Source organism: Rhinatrema bivittatum, chromosome 2, assembly GCF_901001135.1.
Source record: "Rhinatrema bivittatum chromosome 2, aRhiBiv1.1, whole genome shotgun sequence".
Taxonomy (NCBI): domain Eukaryota; kingdom Metazoa; phylum Chordata; class Amphibia; order Gymnophiona; family Rhinatrematidae; genus Rhinatrema; species Rhinatrema bivittatum.
Window position 1 is genome coordinate 232,489,146 of NC_042616.1, and position 18,230 is coordinate 232,507,375.

The following is an 18,230-nucleotide window of genomic DNA, read 5'->3' on the forward strand; positions in this document are numbered from 1 at the left end:
AGAGGGCAAAGTATTGGATGATGAAAAAATTTAAATTGACTTTAACACAGACAGTATATGTTATGTTGTTTACATTATCATTTTTATATAATCCTTATATAAACATGACAGTAAATCTAAATTAATTTACATGTATTCAGTATTTCATTATATGCCTTGAACCTGTTGTTACCTTGATTCGCTTGTCAGCTAGTGATTTATACATTATAAATGCAATACAATTTCAGCTGAGCGTAGAGGTTTGTTTTTTTTTATCCGTTATTGAATCGTTTTATTTGTAACCTATCATTGTGATTTGTAAACTCAGTACTACGGGATCATCTGTGTGACGAACTGATCACGTTACAATTAGGGTGGTACAGACTGAACAGTGCAACACTAGTCATCCTGTATAACACCCAAAAACTATCCTATACTACAACATGATACTGTCACAGACTCAGCTGCAAATCGGCAGCTCAACACTACTGATAATTAGTCCATAACCAATATGGCGGCAGGCCTTCACCATCTTTACAGTAGCGGAAGTACGCCAGAGCGGGGCGGAAGACTCCACAGCCGAACGGTGACGTGGCGGTCGTCGGGCGGAAACGCTCGGCGCGGAGCTTCTGTTTTGGTTTTTGGAAGCAGGAAGTTCTAGGCCCGCGAGAGAAAAAGCAAGAGAGAGCGGACGCAAGTCGGAAACTGACGGAGGGCAGCGCGCGCTCCACAGAGGTACAGAGAAAGAAACAGCGCGCGCGGGAGGCGCCCACCGCTGAAGTCAGCAGCAAGGAGAGATCCGGGGCGCGAGCGGCAGGTGAGCACAGGGAACCCCCATCGGCTCCGGACATACAGGCCCCGGGTTCGAGCCGCTGGGCGTTCTGCTTTCCTGGGGCGGGGGAGAAGAAGAAAGAGGAAGAAGAGTGGCATGGGGAATGTTGGCGAGCGGTACCTGGGCGTTGAATTGAATTGTTATGTTCGAGGCCTGTAGAGACAGAGCATTGGGCCTCGCATGGCCGCGGTCGCAGTGCCCTTCTGGAGCGGGTAAGTTGGGAAATTGCTGTTGGGTGAGGTGGCTTTCTCCTCGCCTCCCCCGGAAGCTTCCCGCGGTCCTGTGCGACTGACACACCTGCCCCGGCGGTGGCTGTTCTCACTGAGCCAAAACTATGACCGGCAGAGCACCTTGGAGGCTTATGTGCATGAAGGACACTCTGTAAACCCAAATTAATAAATATCCTTACTGTTGAATCTTGAATAAGTGGTAGCAATATACTGGAACATAAATACCAATGATCTCTTAGCAACACACATCATATTGCATTCGTTGGGCTGGAAATGGAAGCCGGGGCCTTGCTAATTTTCAAGGAAAATAGTTATCACTTTCCTTTTTGTGGGGAACGAGGAAGAACACTTAATGGTCTTTCTGATGCCATGTCTTGAATAAAGTGGTGTAGTATTAGTCCACTTGAATAGGTAGAAATATAGGTCAATAAATAAGTTGTAAGTAATATCTTTCTATTAAACTAGAAACAAACTTCAAAACAACCTAAGCATGTAAGACATTTAAATGATCAAACATTTTATGAAACATACATAGAGGTATGCTAGTCTCATTTATTACTAGACATAGGACTAAATATACTAAGCATTTTTTTCCATAGACATAAAAATGAGAGAAACTAATGCATCTGCTCCTAAATTTTCTGCAGCTGTAAAGGCGTCTGTTTCTTTGTCAGTTTTCTCATTCCTCTGAATAAAGTGTTATGTCTGTTTTTTAATACATATAAATAAAGGTAACATGAAAATATATGGCAGGAGACCATAACACTCATCTAGTCTGCACATCTTCATTCTTTGTGCACCTTCACTTGCACCTACTGTATTCCTATGCTTATCCCCCAACAAATCAAATGTAATACCTTTTTATTGGAATGAGTTAGACTCTATCAGGTCTTACAGTTTGAAAAAAGAAAAGCAGGGACTTAAAGAAGTTGAGCGAGCTCAGAGGAAGGCTCTCATGAGGAAAAATTGGGGTGATGCTGTCAAAACTAGTAACAAATGTGATATGTTTGATAAAAAGATATCCCTTATTTGTGTTTTATTTCTGCCTTTCCCTACTTTTATAACTTTTTACAATGTTGAACTCTTCCCTCCAACCTTCTTTATTCTCCCCATCTCTTTCTCTGAAGCTTAATAGCTGCTCCTGACCTCAGTGGCCACTACTTCATCTAGCCACCACTATATACCTAGTCCTGGCAACTGCTGCTGTTTCCAGCCCCTCTTTCCCGCCCCAGCAACTGTTCATTTGGCCTGAGGCCACCACTGTTTCTTCCAGCTTGCGGCTGCCCTTTTTTTATTGCCCCAGTAGCCATAACACTTTTCATCCCAGAGTGCCAGTACTCTACCCCAGTCCAGATCCAGGCTTCTTACCTGGCAGCAGGAGCCAAAGACTGCATTTTAAGTAGTCTGGTGCCTGAGTTTTTTCTGGCCTTGCCACCATTGTAATGCAACCTGTAACTTGGATATATTTACTTTCCTGGCCCTTAAAAATAGAGATTGCCTAAAGTGGTATACAAAAAATACAGTGTGTCAAACACTTAACCAAACTAAGTATACACAAACCAAAGACAAAAACAAATCACCAGACCATAAAAAGATAATCACCCCATGAAAATCAATACACAGGCCAGAGCCTGAAAAGAAAGCATTGGATTCTTGTTCTTCTTGTTCTAAGTGTCAGCAGGTATCTGGCACTCTAATGCATTTTGTTTGTTCAGTTTACTAAACTGAGATCCTTTTGATTGGAGGTTCAAGGTAGATAGTTTTGGGAAGGCAGATTGTTTTATGACCAGTTAATATTGAGGGCTGGATGTGGTGATAGTCCCTACTAATGCATAGGAAAAGCAATTTTTATATTTGGGATTAGTACTAGCAAAGAAAGCTGTATTAACAGTTTGGGTGGAGTCTATCCCACTAGCTATATCTTCTGTGGAAGCACTTGAACTATTTTTTATTTTCAAAGGGTGGAAAATAGACTATTTTGCAGTTGCAGTTATGGCACTGTTTCTGTGATATATTGCCTGTGGAAACTAAATCCTCTTTCTCCTTTGTGGCACTGTTAGGAATTATGGGGAGAGTTGCTATGTGTGAGGGTGGGAAATGAACCCTGGCTGGTATGCATGTTAAATTGGATGGTGTATCTGGTAGTTCTGGTTGGGGTATAATGTATAAAGCTCAAGAGGCTTATGTTCTCCGTGACAATGGTTGTTCTGTATTCTTGCTCTTTTGTTTGCCATTGACTGTTCTTTTGCAGCAAGTTGCTGTAAATTGTCAGTCTTTTGAATAAAGAAAGTTAAAAATAAAATAAACATCATCCATAGATTATTCCATACTGTCCTGATGAAGGCCATGTTGATGGTTGCAAATGTATTGTTGGTCCAATAAAAAGTTAATCACCTACAGTTTTTTTTTTTAACTCTTTATTTATAATTTCACATTTAACAAAATACAAGCATAAATTGCTTGACAGAAAATACAGGGATATTAACAATTAGAAAACAAAACAAAGAAATTTAATGTAGAAAATAATCTGGTCATATCCCTAATTTAATCCACCAGTTACCAAAAAATTATAATTGCTGATCTGAGATTAACAAAAAAAAAAAATCTAATTACAAGATTCTGGAGTCAGTGATGGAGGTACAGCCACCTTGTTTTCCAAGAAAGCTTTCAGATGGCTAACTTCAAAGAAGATATAACTTATTAAGAAGTTAACCATGCATTTAGCTGGCTATTTTAAGGAAACAGATCCTCCTTTGGCACTCATAACTTATCTAAGCTGTAGGATAGTCTTCCTCTTAACCTGTGTCTTGTCGACAAACATCCGGGAATATCCAAATTGTTTAACCCGTATAGGAGAAGTTTCTGTGAGGAAAAAAAAAGCCGCATAAGATTTTTATCTATTTCAGATGAACAAACAATCAAGGTAGCACAATCCTGAATGTTTCAGAGGATTTGTTTAAAAAATTTGAAAGATCTAAACTCTTTTATGTTGAGAAGGAGAGGTAACCTCCAGCTCCTCCCTCTTTTTTTTCCCCCCCTTTAAAGGAGAATAAAAAACTTTAGTTGGAACGGTGGGGGGGGGACACCCCTGAGATACAGAGGCCCTCCTTCAGATATTTCTTAAACAATTCAGAGGGGGAAATAAAGGGGGTTTGGGGAAAATTAAGAATATGTAAATTAAGCATTCTGGATCTGTTTTCAGAAATTTCCAGTCTTAGATGGATCACACTACTATATCCAATGGCAGCAGCTTTAAATTCTTGAAATTGAGAATTCAGAGTTTCTAAAGCATTAATTTGTTCACAATGCTCCATTGAAACACTTTGTACCACAGCTGCCTAGAGCTTGTTTAACATTTATTCCCTTGGGTTCTGAAAAATGCTTCTGTTAGTAGTGTGTTCATGGACACACTTTTTTGTTTTCTGTCACGCTTGCTATGAAAAAGTGTGATATAACAGTATAGGGTTAGTATTTGCATTTAAATGCTAGGTAGAGACTAGAATATTTGGTATTGTGATATTATTGTTGATCAGCTGAAATAACTGAAAGCATTTTCATACACAGGCTTTATTTACCAGTGCAATAAATTTAAGTGGACTGTTTTTCAATAAATGGGATAATGTCCCAGGAAGAGGTTGGCTAACAATCATGGCCTAAATCCCAAGAAGATGAAAACTGCCAGGTGCTTGTGACTTAGATTGGCCATGTTAAACAAACAAAAAAAAAAAGACACTAGGCTTCATAGACCCTTGATCTGACCAGGTATGGCAGTTCTTAGCTATTATGTAGTAGTATTATGGATTTATAAACCTGTAAGATGTTTGAGATCTTCTCAGTTGAATCTTTTAGAGATCCCTTCAGTTTGACATGCTAAGTTGTTTAGTATGAGGGAGACCTCTTTTTCCATAGCAGCTCCTACTCAATGGAATCTCATTCCTGTGGAATTGATGTCTTTGGATGATGATAAAAGATTTAAATTAGAATTTAAAGAGTTTTTACTCCGCCATGCTTATAATATGTAACAGCCTGAAGTATCTGTAATTCAGTTTTCAGTGAAAAGAATGTGAGAATATGGTTATTATAAAAATGAGAATGTGAGTATAGTAATGGCTATGAGTTTTCATTAATGTCAACTGACGAATAATAAATAATTTGATCTAGGGACATAGATACCATTATTTGGTAGAATTTTTCCCTCAGTTTCTGTGAAACTAAAAAATTTTTGTCTGAAGTGTGTGTTTATTATTTTTATTATGTATTTATTGTTCATCGCCTAGGCCTATTCTGTGTTAGGTGATCAATAAATTTTAATAAATGAAATATTGTGGAAGGGCAGAGACATGTCAAAATACTAATAGATTCCATGTTGCTTACACCCAGAGATAAGTGTGTTTTTTTTTTTCTCAAGCCTACCTAATTAATAATGGCTTATGGACTGTTCCTCCCAGAACTTGTCCATAGCTTTTTAAACCCAGCTGTTTTAACTGCCTTTACCACATCCTTTGGTAATGAATGCCAGGGCTTAATTGTTGAGTGAAAAAGTATTTTTTCTGATTCGTTTTAAATGTGCTACTTACTAACTTCATGGATTATCCCCAAATCTTTTTATTTTTTGAAAGAGTCAACAACTCCTTTCATTATTATTATTATTTTATAGACCTCTATAATATCTCCCTTCCGCTGTCTCTTCTTCAAGCTAAAAAGCATGAACCTCTTTAGCCTTTTCTCATAGAGGAACCATTCTATTCCCTTCATTTTGTTTGCCCCGTTCTGAACCTTTTCCAATTCCTCTATATCTTTTTAGAGGTATGCCAACCAGAATTATATACAGTACTTTAGATGTGGTTGCACCATATAGGGATACAGACATATGACATTTAGTCTCCATTTTTGTCTTAATTACTAAAATTCTGTTGGTTTTTTTTTTTTTACTACCATTCACTCTGAATGCTGTATCGGCTCGAAGTGTATGTTTGGCCTGGTGACTTACCTTGTGTTCAGTGAGCAACCTGGTGGACTCTTTACCCCCAAAAGATTGTTTAGGAGCATAAATATAAGTAAACCTGTTTGATATGAGTGTGAAACTGAATCATTAAGTCAAGAGTTGGTCTTTTTTAACCAATAACAAATGTGTTGAACTTTTTATTTATAAATCTGTACTGTCCTCCATATTTGTTTTCTAGCCTTGTCTTTTAGGATATGTTTATACTGTATTATGCTTCAGGAAATGCTTGAGTTGAGAAGCTGGTAGTGTACCAAAGTTTACAAAGATGACATAACCATAAAAATACTTGGTTAGTTACAGAATTTGGTTTTGTAATTTGTAAGCGAAGTTAATAATAATCATTTATTTATTGTGGACACTAAGAAATGCTAACTCTTCTGAAAAAAAATCATTATTTCCTGCTGATTACTACTTGAAACGTAAGGCATTCCCTTTGACTATATCAAGAAAACCTTACACAGCAAAACTGAATAATTGTTAATTAGATTGGGATTTGTGTAATACTTAACTAGTTTTATTTTTCTGTGTAATGGCAAGTAAAATTACACTGCTTAACTAATTTTTGTCTGTTGGAGTAACTGATGTTTTCCTGTGATATGTGTATTGGTATTTCATGAAAACTGCCTTTTTTTTTTTTTTTTTTCCTAAAAAAAAAAAATGGAGAGGCCTTGATTTAATCAGAATAGGAATTAAGTTTTGGTGATATCATGAACTGAGAAGCAACTTGAAAATGTGAGTTTTGAGTTTCCCAGCCCCTAGCAAATGAGATTTTAAGTTGACTTTTAAAATGGAAAATTTTCAGTAAGGCACACTGTTGTTTTCTAAATTTTTGTTTATTAAGGTTTGAAATTCCATAACAACAAACACAACTTGTACAGCTGATAAGCAATAGTTCACAGTAGCAAAATACAGAATGTCCAGAGGGCGTGCTGACAGTAGAGCCTTCATCTGCTGGTGGTAAGTTTGAACGTGTTGGAAAGAAGCACTTAAATCTTGTAGACTGGATTTAGAACTGCTCTACTATGTCCCTAAAGATCTCCTCTATATATATCGCTCTGTCTGCCTTGGCTTCTCCAGATTTGCTACTCTGGCCTCCAGAGATTGGACTAATTCTCCGAGAGACAGGAGCTCTTTGCACCAAGTGCACATATACAGCCTCTCACCAACAGGTAGATAATCATACATGTGACACTTTGTGTAAAAGACTGGATAATCCTCATTTCTCTGCTAGTCTTCTCTGCATTTTAATTTGTGGAGTTGATAGTCTTAGAAACTGATTAAGGAGTAGGCATGTTTCATGTTAAGGATTGTTACATGTGATTAGGGTTTTGAAAATTAGGTTTCTTAAAATTTGTTTTGTAAATTGGATAACTGCGTGATTAATGTTAATTAATCACGCAGTTATCCATCCTCAACATCCTCAGGAGTATCGGGATCACTGGCAATGCCCTATCCTGGATACGATTGTATCTCCAGGACCGCCTTTTCACTGTATTAGTTGATAACAATGAATCTGACCCCATTAGTCTGCCCCAAGGTGTTCCCCAAGGTTCCTCCCTCTCCTCCACCCTCTTTAATATATACATGCTCCCCCTCACTACCCTCCTCACTAAACTCCACATCAAGCATTTCATTTATGCGGACGATGTGCAACTCATTTTCCCTTTCTCTGATTCTCTCCATAATGCTCTTCTTAAATGGGAATCCTGTCTCTCCTCTATCAACAACTTACTAAATGATATGCAACTAGCTTTAAATCCCAGCAAGACTGAACTCTTAATCATATCAAACAGACCACCGCTCCCAGACATCCCACCTGCTTACTCTTCCACATCTTTCCCATCACACGTTCGCAACCTTGGGGTGCTTATTGATAACCATCTTACCTTCAAACCCTTCATTAAATCCATCATCAAGGAATGCTATTTTAAGCTCCAAACCATAAAAAAACTGAGACCAATGCTTCACTTTTCTGATTTCCGCACTGTACTCCAGTCTATCATTTTATCTAAGGTAGACTATTGCAATGCACTCTTGCTAGGCATTCCCGCTATCCATACCAAACCATTACAACTATTACAAAACGCTGCCGCTAGGATTCTATCAAATTCAAAAAAAAGAGATCACATCACCCCTACACTTATAGAACTCCATTGGCTCCCCATACACTCTCGAATTCGCTATAAAGCCCTTTCTATCATCCACAAAAGTCTGCTGAACTCTAACCTCAACTGGATTAACCCCCCTCTCCTCCCCCGTACCTCAAATAGACCCACACGTACAGCCCTCCAAGGAACCCTACTCCCCCAACCTATGAAATCTTTTAAATTATCTTCCACCATAAGTAGAGCTTTCTCTCTAGCCGGCCCTTCTATATGGAACTCCCTGCCTCCGGATATACGCCTGGAAACATACACACCCACCTTCAAAAAAAAAACTGAAAACATGGCTCTTCCAGCAAGCTTACCACATATCACCATCCATTACATAAACCCTCTGACTAACTAAATTTCGACTAACTAAAAATTTGCTACATGACTAATGAATCGACCCATTGGAATCTGTCTTATGCCTATCGATTTGGTACCTTTGACTCGGCTATTTATGTCTCTATCTATTGTATATAGTTTTGATTTATACATATATAGTGATTTTGCTGTATCTATTAACCTCATGGACTCTGCCCGGCATAGTCAGCTCTATACCCTTTCCCTGTTTTAGCCTTTTTTTTTTTTTTTTACTCAGTTACTTGTAAGGGCCCTGCCCATAAGTTACTCTGTTTTGCAAAGTTATATGTAAGGGTTTCCGCCCAACAGTTACTGTTTCACTGTAAACCGATGCGATGTGTGAACGGTCATCGGTATAAAAGAGACTTTAAATAAATAAATATAAATAAATTAGTGAATAACCCTCAACAGGACTAAAATTAGTCACTAAAATCAGGGTTAATTGAATGTTTTAAGTGACTGACATTTTGAAGACTTTCCTCCTAGTAGGGCTGATAATCTATATATCAAAAAATGAGATGTGGGTGGGAATTAACCTAACTAGTTGCCCAGGAACCTGTACTCCTCACCTTCTCAGATCAAGTAAGTGAACTTTGCAAACTCACAATTCTAACACTGGCAAAGAAGGTACTACTGTTTACTAGCTCAGAGAATCAGCATCTATTTTCCCACTACACACACAAGTCTAACACTGGCAAATACTAACCTTAAAACTAGCAAACAATATAAACACTAAACAGCCAGTAATAGTTTAATCCTCCAAGAAGTTTTTGAATGCCCTTTTGGCTTTAATTGCTTCTTTCACCTCACTATTAAATCACACCAGCAATCGTTTGGTTTTCCTTCGACCTTTTTTAATGCAAGAATGGTAATTTTAAACAAATATCCATGCCTCCTGCATTCAGAAAGGCAAATAGAATGCTAGAAACTATTTGGAAAGGAACAGAGAACAAAACTGAGAATATCATAATGACTTTGTATAGATCCATGGTGCAACCGCACTTCGAGTATTGTGTGCAGTTCTGGTCACCCCCATCTCAAGAGACATAGCGGATATAGAAAAGGTACAGAAAAGGGCAACAAAAATGATAAAGGGGATGGGAAAGCTCCTTTTTGGAGAGAGGCTAAACAGTTTAGGATTCTTTTAGCTTGGAAAAGTGACTGAGAGGAGATTGAAATTTATATAATCATGTGTGGACGAGGGACAGATAAGGAATGATTTAACCTTTCAAAGAACACTAGGGCTAGGGGACACTACATGAAACTGTCAAATTTAAAACATAGGAAGTATTTTCTCACTCTTTGGATAATCAGGATGTAGTCAAGGCAACTAACAGTGGGGTCCAAAAGAGTATTGGATAAGTTCCTGAAGGAAAAGTCCATAGGCAGTTATTAGCCAGGAAGAGAGAGCTAAGCCGGCACTCATCCCTGGGTGCGAAATACGAAAAATAGATCAACTCTTGGGGATCCTGGGCTTGATGGACCTTGGTTTGACCTAGCATAGTTATCCTTATGTCAACCATTAGCTGACAAATATAAAAGAAACAAGGAGAATAATCAGAGAATCAAAACAGGCACCCTACTGTATGAGTCCATAGTAAACGTTTATGCTTTTACTGAGGTAGCAGGTGCCTAATCATTTTGATCAGTATAATGTAAAAAGGTGGACCAAATTAAGTCAAAAGAGGGCAAGTTATCTTGAATTTAAAAATGCTATTACATTTCTAAAATACATCGAATCTAAGGCTTGGTGGGTGGATATATTTCCATTTGGATGCAATGGCTAACCTAGCAGCCAAAACCAAAAATTTTCATGTCTCCTTTTCCAAGAATGTTAACCTGACTAAAATTGCAACCAAGCAACATCAGGAAATATGTGCTTGGGAACTGTTACCTTATTATGCTACTGATGTGCTTAACTAATCTCCAAAAACTCTGCATCTGAAAAGGCACTCTTTTCTAAGGTTCTAGACAGGAGATACAACAAAAAAAATAGTCCTGCCAAAACATGGTCAAATGTATGAAATCTATGGTCAGGGAGCACAAACATGAAACATTAACCAAAGATGCTACAGATTTAAAACAAAATTGAACTATTTTACTCTTGGAAATAAGTGTTCTGAACAGAAAATGGAACTTAGATTCAAGGTTATCAGTTCATTGCTATAAAGAATCAAATGGAAATAGTGAGGGGAACTTTGCAAAGATGGATGACATAGAGAAGAACGCATTGGCTGTCTGGAAAATAACATGTTTCTGGGCAATAGGTTTATACATCTTAGTGCAGAAAATAGTATCCTGAAAAAGACATTTGAAGATCTTGGGAATCAAAATAAGAGAAAACAGTATATTAATTTTTGGCATGTGAGGGGTGGGGAGGAACATGGTAATATGTGAATAAAAATTGACAAATTACTAAGAGATGCTAAATATTCAAAATATCCACTGACATTGGTCTGTTTTACTCTTGGAAATGTTCTGAGCAGGTCTGCTACCTCATCCTCTTTCACACCACCAAAGATTATAGCCTTCAACTTTAAGTATCCTCAGTGTGTAGATTGGTTCTCTTAACAACCAAGGATGTAAGAGAATGGAAGGGATTTTCTGGGAAAGAATCCTATGACTAGGGGAAAGGATGAAGGAACACCTGCTTGTACCTTCAGAATTCAAGACCAGGTAATGCCCAGGTCTCTGGCAGACACACACACCAAAAACTGAATGCTGGTCATGGTTATACCAGGATATCCAACCTCCTGGCTCCTGCTTTCCCCTTTTTAGCTGAATAACTAGCTCGTCTTTAAGCTTCACCAGATTGATCTGAAATCCTCTTATCGAATTGCTTCACCTGACCCCGGAAGGGCAAAGACCACTTCTGTTGGTCCTTTCACTTCAGAGTCTCAAAAGTGTCAGCTTAAAACATTTGTCTGTATGACAGTGGTGTTGGCCATGTGAGCTGCTGCTAGGTCCTGCAGGGGAACTCCATCCCAGACAAATCTTGACTTGTTTATCAATATACCTGAGGGCTACTAATTCCTTCAGTTTGTTCACATCAACTAATAGTGTTACATTGATCGCTACCATTTGGTCTGCCTTCTAAGCTAGAAGCCAGGGTTTCTGTAATGCTAGATAGCTGATTCTGGCCCTCGGCCTGGACCTTGGATGTATTTGAATGCCACTAGTTTGATTCTTCTCCCTGCTTCAGTTGCCTGGGCTCATAATTCTCTCAACCTAGAAGGCTCATGCCTATGGCATGAAAGGACAATGAAGGAAATTCAAGACCCATTCCCTCCAGGAGTCTATTGTGGAAAAACCATCTGCTCAGGCTCCATATCTCCCCAGAGAAAGGGTAAAATAGCTTTGCAATACTGTGTTATTGAATATCCTCAAGCGAAGAGTGAATTAAGTGAGCTGCATGGGAGTCTGTACCTAAGGTACTACATTCAGGTCCATTGCCCTGGAGCCTAGTACCTGAGGAATGGGGCAGATGTGGAAATGGATAAATTGAACACCAAGCGTGAGACCTTGAGTCCCATTGGAACAGGATACTGGGTATGATGGACCCTCGATCTGACCTAGAATGGCAATTCTTATGTTTGATCTGTCTTCTAACTCACAAGGCTCTTTATTTTCAGCTCAAACAGGTGGTGCAAATGCATCTGGATGGAAGTTGGGTGGTTCAGAAGTTGCAACCAGTGGAGGAAGTGTGTCAAATCCTACACTGAGGTCAAGGAAGATATTTTGTCTGTCAAAGTTTTTGGAGTTTTATCAAGGCTTAGGATACACTCAAAAGTTGACTGATCATTGGAATACTGATTTAGTTATTAGGCTGGATGAAGATGACTGAGTTCGGATTTGGAAGCCTACCCATAAAATTTCTTTGTGCCTCAGAAGGGTGGAACTAATGGTCAGACTACTGCATGAGACTTATAAAACTCCTGACATTTTTGCCAAATACAGTGCTGGTTCTTCCATTTTATATTGGCATGGAACTAGTAGGGTTGAGACGTTTTTCCATATATGGTGGTCATGAAGATTTGTTTCTCATTTTTGGGGAGCGGTTGAAAGGGAAATATCAAGGATGATGTTTCAACTTGATATTTTTCCTTTTCTAGTTCAGGTGCAGGGATGATAGTTATTCCAGGCAATCTCAAAGTTTTAGTTTTCCAGCTTTTGTTAGCTGCTTGTTTTACTATTGCTTACATTGGAAGTTTACTCCTAATATAGTATACTGGCTGACTCAAATTAGGGAGGTAACCTTTATAGAAAAATGATCTTTCTGCCTGAAAGGGGAAGGTGCAAGATTTGATCATATACTGGGTCCACTTTTTTTTTTTTTATAATATGCAATAATTGTTTTTATCATCTTCAGTTTCTGTTCTGGAGACATTTCAATTCCTTTTTTTCTTCTTTTCTTATGAGATTTTATATATTGCTGCACTGGTATTCATATTTGTTTTCATTTTACTTAAGCAATATCAGTTTGTTCACGCTTGCAATTACTAAGTTTTAAATCCTCATTATACATCATATTGAGACTTAGTTGATAGATTTAATATACTTTTAGCTAGTAAAGTTGCATTTTTTTGGACTGCAAGGCTTTGTAGTTTTTCAAAGAGATATAGCTTGCATATTAGAACAGGATGCTATAAAAAAAACATAGCACTTTTTTTTTTCTTTTCCTCATCTTTTAGGTTGGGAGAAGAATATGTTCATTTGGTTTAGAACGTTGTATTTATCGTTAATCCAGTCTTCACTGGAAGGCTGTTAACAGTTCACAGTGCCTCAGCTTCTGGTCTCTCCCATCAGTCTTGGTGGTATTAGGGGCTAGATGCCTGGGAGAGATGACAACTGCAGGGCAAAATATATTTGCTTTATAATAGATTACAGTAAAATGCATGAAGCTTATGCTCAACCTTTTCAGTTATTGACAGGTATATTTTGCAGGGTCATTCTTCATTGAATACTATTTTATCTGAATATTGACAATTTTTGGATCTTCATTATACAGTTGATATTTGTCCTCAACAGTATCTCTTACTATCACATTTTGAATTTTAGCTTCATAAACATTCAAAAAGAGTTACATTTCCAAATACTGTTACTTGGTTAAAATATATATCAAGATACTAACTTAGGGATGCAAATTTTGGTTCAAATGCTGCAGCTTGATCTTTCCTCTTCAGCCAGTCCAGACACATGGGTTTATGCGCCCTTCCAGCAAATGGAGTCCGAGAAGAACAGATTTGTTAACGACCCTATATAAGGTCTCTTGCTTGCTTCAGCCTGCCAGTATTCTCTGTCTCCAGCAGATGACAGGTGAGCTTCCTGTGCTGTGAGCTGGTGCCCGATTCAAGCTGGATGCAAAGGAACTCAGAAGTGTTGGGCTGCTATGGGGCAACAGTCTTAAAACTAATCCTCCCCTGTTTGAGCAAAGCCAGAGACTCTGGCTTCTGGCACCTGGATTAGGGTGGTCAGCTGTGACTCTTTTTGGTAGAATCATTTTTAATTACTGCCCCCCTTGGAACCCTCAGTTTCTGCCTTCCCCCCTCCAGAAGGTTTGGTGGATTAGCTTTTCATTCTCCTTTTGGGTTGAGGATCTCTGCCCAATCAACTGTTCCTGGCTAATAAAGTTTAAAGAAAAGAACAGGACTTGGGCTGCAGCAGAGGGGGAGATCAGGAGATCACTGTGGAGAGCTTCAGGTTGAGTTGTTTGATGGGAAGGATGGTTGGGCCACTGGAAGAAGGCAAATGGTGGCATTTACTGTTGCTTCCAGTGGGCTTTGTCAAGCAGTGCATGGAGTACATTCTGCAGACTGTACCAGAGATGCAGAGCAGACAGCTAGAAACTGTCACTCCAGGAAGGTTCCCCTGTGGCGAGGCAGTCCTTTCAAGCAGTTCTCCCTGGGGTGCATACTACCGTGGCAGGAACAGTGGCTATCTTGAAGCTGTGTAGGGGAGAGGGGACCATTTTATGGCCACCTCTCTTAGGACTGGTGTTTTCAGCAGAGGAACAGAGTCCCAGTGGGGCTTATCTGGGTTCCTAGGGTGCTTTGTTCGCAGTTTCTGGGGTGGCCCTGTCTTCTGCTACATTTTTCTCCCCCTCTCTGGATCTTTTCTGTCTGCTGCAACAAGCCATTGCCTGAAGGTATAGTTTGGATACAAGCTCTTCTTCCGCACCACCTCCAGGGTGGAGATTAGGAGCCAGAAGAAGTGAAGTCATGAACATCTGGTCCCTTCAGTCAGTTCTCTTATTGAGGACCACAGGAGTGAGGAGGGGGAATACTCCTTTAGGGAGGAGGACTAATCAGTAGTGATTTGGTTGTTCAGAACAGAGGAGCTATCCTCCTTTTATTACACTGTTTTTTACGAACATTAAGAACATAATATTTGCCAAACTGGGTCAGACTAAAGGTCCATCAAGCCCAGTATCCAAAAGTGGCCAATCCAGGTCACAAGTACCTGACAGGATCCCAAAGTGTAGATAGATTCCATGCTTCTTATCCCAGGGGTAAGCATTAGATTTCTGCAACTCCATCTCCAAGAACTTGTTCAAACTTTTTTTTTTTTAATGCAGTTTCACTAACTGTATCACATCTTCTGCTAATGAATTTCAGAGCTTAATTATGCTTTGAGTAAAAAAAAATATTATCTCTTATTAGTTTTGAATGTACAAGTTAGTGACTTCATTGTGTGACCCCCTAGTCTTTGTACTTTTTGGAAGAATAAACAGCTGATTCATATTTATTCATTCCACTCCACTCATTATTTTATAGACCTCTATCATATCTTCCCTCAGCCTTCTCTTCAAGCTGAAGAATCCTAGGGGGGCATTTCATGAAGTTAGCAAATAGCACTTTTAAAACAAATCATTATAAAATTCTTTTTCACTCAGTGCACAATTAAGCTCTGGAGTTTGTTGCCAGAGGTTGTGGTTAGGGCAGTTAGTGTAGCTGGGTTTAAAAAAGGTTAGATAAGTTCCTGGAGAAGTCCATTAACTGCTCTTAATCAAGTTGACTAGGGGAATAACCATTGCTATTACTGGTATTAGTAGATTGGGATCTGCTTAATGTTTGGGCATTTGTCAAGTTCTTGTAACCTGGATTGGCCATTTTTGGAAACAGGATTCTGATCTTGATGGACCCTCGGTCTGACACAGTACGGCAACTTATGTTCTTATGTTCCTAACCTTGTTAGCCTTTCCTCATAGGGGAATCGTTCCATCCCCTTTATTATTTTGGTTGCACTTCTCCTGTACCTTTTCTAATTCTGCTAGATCATTTTTGAAATGTGGTGACCAGAACTGCACACACTACTCAAAACACAATATTGTTGAAGTTAAGGTTCAAGATGAGAAGTCAAATGAAGAACCTATTGTGGTTGGCTTGAGGAAGCCAGCAAAAAGCCACATCTCTCCATAAATTGATAAAGGAGATGATCTCAGCATGGAATTCACTGGATGCTACTTTCAAGGTGGACAAGGCGACGGAAAATCTGTACCCTCTGTTCTCAGAAGAAAAGGAGAAGTTAAGAGCACTTGAGTGGACACCCTCATGTGCAGTCACAGAAAAGACCACTGTGCAGGATGGTACAGTCCTCAAGGACCCCAGGATTATAAGATTGAATCTTTGCTCAAGCAGGCCTATGGGCTGGGCCTACATGTAGTGGTATCATGGCCAGGTCATGTCTGTTTGTCACAGCTTCTCCAGGAAAGTTCTATGGAAGACATGTGGCAGAGGTGGAGGAGGCAGCCCAGCTAGAGCCAGGTACAATCTTTTCTGTCAGATACCTGGTATGATTTTGTACGCACTTCGAAGCAGAGTGTTTGGTAGCCGCTTGCTTTTGTCTATGGATTGGTTGGCAAATTAGGTATCTAAGACTCAAAAGAAAGCTTAGCCAGTTAAGGGGAAACTTTTCTCTTTGGGGAAAGACCTCAAGAAACTGGTTAAGGAGTTGAGGGAAGTCTAAATTTCTTAGGCTTCCTGAGGGAACATATGCCATTTAATTTGTAGTTCCTAAGAAGGAAAGCACCTTTTCATATATACCAGGCTTGAAAAAAGTCATCTAAGCTCTCATTTCAGAATGGAGACTGAGATTGTTCATGGTAGCAGTAAAATGGGAAGTTTTTGATCTCCTTAGAATAGATTGAAACTTACCTTCATATTCTGATAAGGAAGGTCATTTCTATTTTCAAGCATCCACCCTTTTGCCTGTCAACAGCTCTGCGAATCTTTTCCAAGGTAATGGTAGTGGTAGCAGCAGCTTTTTCAAAAAGGAATCTTGGTACATCTGTAGCTGGACAGTTGACTTATTTTGTCAAAAGTCTGTGACAAAAAGCAGTATGGCCACAAACAGAGTGGTACCAGTTATTGCAGGAGTTGGGGTGGGTGATCAACAATGCCAAGAGCAAGTTGGTTCCCTCCCAGAATCTGGAGTACCTGGGGACTGAGTTTGACACGGAGAGGGCATGTGCACATGATAGAGGAAAGGCTACTCAAACTTCAGAATCAAGTGTGAAGCTTGTGTTGGCAGTGAGAAATCAAGAGTATGAGACTGCCTTCAGTTTTTAGGGTCTGTGGTTGTGCTGCTGGATTTAGTGCCTTGGGCAAGCACACAACAGAGACCCTTACAAAAAGCTTTACTCTCAAGACGATATTCACAGTCTCAGGTGTACTTGTTGAGACTCTGGTTGCAAGAAGAGAAGCGAACCAGCTTGGCTTGTTGGCTGGTGAGCAAGAACCTGTAGGTAGGGGTGGATCTTGAATCCCCGGATTTTGGGTAACAGTGGTGGCCAGTGCCATTCTCTTTGAACGGAGCGCACACTGTCAAAATCAGGTGACTGGGGACTTGGAGTACAACAGAATCCAGTTGATCCATCAATTGATTGGCGATAAAGCTGAACAGAAGGGTTGTTTGCTTTCTGCAGAGGCAGGCAGGCAGTCTGCTTTCTCTCAGGCAATAGTATGGCTGCAGCGTAATTGAATCACTAAAGTGGGACTGAGAATCCTCCAATGGCAGGAGAAGTGGAATTGTTACTATAGTGGACAGAGAAGCACCTAAGAATGCTGTCAGCAGCATACATAGAAGTAGAAAACATTCAAGCAGATTTTTGAGCAGAAATACTCTGGATTTAGGAGAATGGGCACTATCAAAGACTGCATTCTCCAGGATAGTGATCCAGTGGGGAGAACCAGAGAGGAACCTGATGTTCACTTTCAGCAATGTCAAGGTAAGTTTTTCAGCCGCAGGAGAGAGATGGAGTCATTCGGTCTGGAAGCCCTGATTCGGAGTGGCTGATTTGGGGACTCCTGTATGTGTTTCCTCCATGGCCCTTAGGTGGGCAGAGTCTTGTAGAGGGTAGATGGGTATCAAGGTCAGGTAATTTTAGTGACTGCTGATTGGCCGAAGCAGTTATGGTACACAAATCTGATAAGGCTGCTGGATGGGGAGCCCTTAGTGTTGCCTCAGTCTGGGGATTTGTTGAGCCAAGGTCCAGTGATTTACGAAGATCTATTTTGATTGTCTTGTAGCCTGGTGCTTGATAGGGCATAATTGAGTAAGAAGTGTTATTCAGAAAGTGTAGTGGATATGCTTTTACAAGTCAAGAAAGTCTCCATGCATCTTGGGTGTATGTATGTGAGTATATTTATTTATTTATTTATTTTTGGTTTTATATACCG

The 18,230-nt window shown here is 39.6% G+C and overlaps 1 protein-coding gene across 1 annotated transcript in view; it reads left to right on the forward strand.

Annotated features, from left to right (window-relative positions):
• The first annotated feature begins 469 nt into the window (after positions 1-469).
• The window catches only part of RAB5A (RAB5A, member RAS oncogene family), a 71,770-nt gene continuing 54,009 nt past the window's right edge, over positions 470-18,230 (forward strand). Inside the window, exon 1 of the mRNA XM_029589278.1 lies at positions 470-796. The gene's annotated coding sequence lies outside the window, so the exon portion shown is untranslated. The remainder of the gene's footprint in view (positions 797-18,230) is intronic.